This window comes from Poecilia mexicana, unplaced genomic scaffold (genome assembly GCF_051168715.1).
Source record: "Poecilia mexicana isolate PSO_F unplaced genomic scaffold, ASM5116871v1 scaffold_16, whole genome shotgun sequence".
NCBI lineage: Eukaryota > Metazoa > Chordata > Actinopteri > Cyprinodontiformes > Poeciliidae > Poecilia > Poecilia mexicana.
In genome coordinates, this window is record NW_028263385.1 from 30,740,211 (window position 1) to 30,744,488 (window position 4,278).

The 4,278-nt window shown below is 34.2% G+C and overlaps 1 long non-coding RNA gene across 1 annotated transcript; it reads right to left on the reverse strand.

Moving 5' to 3' along the window:
* On the reverse strand, positions 1–3,277 carry LOC148155190 (uncharacterized). Its single transcript, XR_015765620.1, has 3 exons — positions 2,804–3,277; positions 2,441–2,587; positions 1–2,124 (listed from the first exon to the last, which is right to left on the reverse strand). It is a non-coding gene; the product is annotated as an uncharacterized LOC148155190 (long non-coding RNA).
* Positions 3,278–4,278: the final 1,001 nt, after the last annotated feature.

Consider the following 4,278-nt stretch of genomic DNA (forward strand, 5'->3'; position numbering starts at 1 on the left):
GCCCGCTTCAGCAGCTTTTATGTCCGTCATCTCCGGAAAGCAGCCAATAGGACATCTCCGTCATCTTCTTTGAATCAGGGACGGGCACCTGCACACTCATCATTTATAATTAACTTTACGCCGTCAGTCGTAACACTGATGAACAAGGCTGGTTTGCTTCTGGGGATGACTGTGGCACCTCTGGAGATGACGATGGAAAGAAAAAGTCTTCATATAACCAAGAAAATTATGGAAAAGCGAACTGTCCTCTTCATAACACTGCTAACCAGTAGTAGAGTGTCTTCAGTTAGATGTTTTCAAGAGATATTTCCTCTCAAAAGCCATCACTCTCTAAAATAACTATATGAACAATTTGAATTTATTAATTATAATAACATTTAATTTCTCTTTGGGAGCAATTAAATACTTTAAAATTAAATTTCTAAAACAGAAGCTACAGGGAGTCTCACTTTTTTAATGATGCTATATTAAAAATGTGAGATTTAAGCAAGTAAAAAAAAGCAGAAAATAATGTTACGATTCTTAAATTTAACCATTAAAATATAGCTAAAACAACACAAATAAGATTATGGGTTTTTAGTTTCTTAAATATTTTTGATCAAGTATTAATCTAAAACAAGGGTCAGCAACTATTACAATTCACAGAGCCATTTCTATGTTACCTTGATGGAAAAACATTATTTCTATATGTACTGTCCCAATGTAATTTAACAATTTTATTACAGTTTTGAAAATATTTCAAAATAAAATATCTGCACAGGGAAAATGAATGAATTTATTATTTGTGGTTTAACGGTTAAGATCTTTTGTACTTGGTACATAAATTCAAGGTGCTCCGCATTCACCTCTAACATTTCATTTTGTCTTTAATTATATCTCTTTTAGTAATTTACCACTTCCCTAAATTTAACTCTTTTTTTCAACCAATTTTGTGGGAGCAAACAGGATGAGAAAATCAAATTCTGTTTTTAAGAGATATTTCCTACCAAAAGCCATCACCATCTAAAATAACTCTATGAACAATGAGAATTTATTAGTTATAATAACATTTAATTTCTCTTTGGGAGCAATGAAATACTTTTACATTTGAATTTGAATTTCCAAACCAAAAACTGCAGGTAGTCTTGCTTTTTTAGTGATGGTATAGTACAAATTTGAGATTTAAGCAAGTTTTTGTTTTTTTAAAGGCAGAAAATAATGTTATGATTCTTAAATTTAACCATTAAGACATAGCTAATACAACAAAAATAAGATTATGGATTTTTAGTTTCTTAAATATTTTTATATGAGAAAATCTAATTCTTAAATACCTGATATCTGACGTGTGTAGAAGTGAGACAGAATAAAAATATTATGGAACAGTAAATAATCAGCGTATTTCAATGGCTCAAGAATGTCATGGACATGTAGTTGAACTTTCAATGAAACCTATTGACTGATTTACAGGTTGTATTCTAATCAGGAACAAATGAGAGAAGAGAAATCTAGCCAAATTATAATTAAACTGACATACATTTGTGACGCGGTGTAAACTATATGACAAGTATGCTCTTTCAAGTTAAGGGCAATTTTTTGTCAATCAAGCAGTGCTTAACTGGGAAAGTAAAAATACAATTAAATTAAATTAAATTACATTTGATAACAAATATATGTTGTTCATTTCCAAATGGTGCACTTCTCTCTAGAAGCAATTTCAATGTATTGCTAAAAAATATAACTCTTTCAAAACTGAAAAGCATTAAACTATTAACACATATGTATGCAAAACAGATGAAGTCATGATTTAAACCCCAAAATGCATTTTAAAACTCAAATTTAATGTTATTTAATTAGATTATATTCTTTTCCAAATCAAACAAAGAAACAAAGAACATCAACATTTACACACACATTTTTCTCTTTCAACAGAAACGATTACTGTTTTGTTATTTTTTTGATTTTCTTGCCAAGGACTTCCATGTTGACTTTAATACTCCCGTTTTCAAGTTCTTGCTCAAACGGCTCCCAAAGTTCAGCAGAGACCAGGAGTGTGCTGTCGTCCTCCAGAAGTATTTCTTTTACTTTTCTGTCATCCGTTTCCATGACTCCCATGACAACACCGGCAATGTTTTCTTCCATTTTAATCTGTAAAACAAATATTATTTTACATTACAAATATAATCATGTTTGTGAGTTCTTATGCTGTCATCTAAAAACAAGAACAAACAAAAAAACATCAAAAACTGAATGTAACATCAAAACTTGTGATAAGGCATTCACTGACTTTGAGATTGACAAAAAAAAAAAAAAAGTTTTAACTCGGAGCAATAGCACTACAAACTTTGTGTATATTTCAAAAGTTGTGCAATAGGTTAAATTAGAAGGCTTCATTTTTAAAAGATGTCAGTTAAATTTTTAAAAATTAAAATGAAGTTTACTTTCTCAGGAATTTTAAACATACCTCTATTTTGGTGAATGATGTGCTTTGGAGCTGTGGCCCATACTGGTACTCCTGGCACCTCACATGTGAAATAGTCACGGCTTCCCCCACGCTTACTTCACTTAGGGCTGCGTCCCTCCACAAAGAAACTGCCATCACACAGCTGCCCTGTAAATACAAAAATTACTGCCAAATTAGAAATGTATCAAGTAGTTCTCCAAAAGTCAATAAATAGAAAAAACCCACCAATCTCCTTTTTCTGACCACAAGCCACACAACAACAAACAGGCTAGTTTTGTGTCATCAACTTGAATTTTTTCTCCCACAGATTATCTCTGTTTTTAAAGCCAAGAACTGAACAAATCTTAAAATAAGTTATCAAACCTGTTTCAGACGCACACTTCGAATCGGGACCTCCCCCTTTCCCGATTTCACCATACGTACTGCTGCAGCCTGAAAAGTACAAAAGAAATTACATTTAGAATTCACATTTTGTTCTGTGATGGGGCCTTTCATGTTGTCCTGTAGTTACTTGTGATCTACAGGTAGCAAATTAAGTGCTATCATATGGGAAAATTATAAGAAATATAAAAATTCTTACCTCAACTATTTCTCCTCTGACACTTACTAGCCCTTTTCGTGCTGTTAACTCTTCCAAAGAAGTCAAGGGGGCTGGTGGATTGATTAAGGCCTGCAGCTGTTCTATTATTTCTGGGGTGACGGCCACTTTTGGTCCCTTAAAAAATTGAGTGGATGGAAGTATGTGTAACATAAATGGCGGCTTATCCCCCCGAAGGGCATAGCCCCTCAGAATGTAGGAGTGGCCCTCTATAATGTTCTTTGTATTCTGCTCAAAAATTGTACATTTTGTTACAGAGGTGCCGTCACTGATAATTACATTTTTATTTCTTTTTTTTTGGAGGGCTTTTGCCCTCCCCTCTATCAAGCCCCAACAAATTTTTCTGTCCTCTTCATTTATGTTTAAAACTATGACGTTGACTGGGGGCGGTCTGTAAAAAGGAGAGTCGGGCTTTGTAGCTAAAATTTTTGTTAAAGCCATCCTATGGGAAAGAAAAGGAGAAAAACTAAATGTTAATTACAAATGCCATCAACAGTCAACTGTGCCATCTGCTGAGCCCCACACTATAATGGAAGTCCATAATTCTAACTTGCACTTTTCCTACTGTTGAACGGCAGGTAAACAGCAGGTAAACTGCTATTCAGCGACTGTTGAACTGATCAGTTAACAACTGTTGTGTTAGTTTACCAGCCGTTTAACTTCTGCTGCTATTTCGGTAGCAGTTGGCAAACTGCTACCGAAATATATAAAAATATGCTTTCTATTTAGAAATATTAAATGTATTTAAATACTACATATATTTAACGGTATTTCAGTTTAACAGTGCAGGCCGCCTCTGTCCAACGGAGGCTTTAACGTTGTGCAGAAGCACCGGCCGTTAAAACCGGTCCGTCCGTTAAAGCTGAAATACCGTTAAGTTAGACATTTCTACAAATGTAGAAGTTAGTTATTGGATGTATTATTATTATTATTATTTTTTTTATTTATTTATTTATTTTTATTTATTTATTTATTTTTTCGGGCACCACCAATTTAAAAGCCCCTGTTAAATCTCACCCGGGTGGCCGTTACAACTAAGCGTTAAAGGCTGGTGGCTGGAACTCAATGGGCTGGCCCGCTAAACTGCCCAGGCGTTTAGCACAGTTAAATGCGCCCAACGCCGACCTCAGGTGGGAGGTTCCCGGCTCCACAATTAGAAAAATACTGTAATATCGAAGTCTTTAAACGGAAAAATTTCCAGAATTTCCAAGGGAACAAAGTACAATTTTGCCAGGAGAAA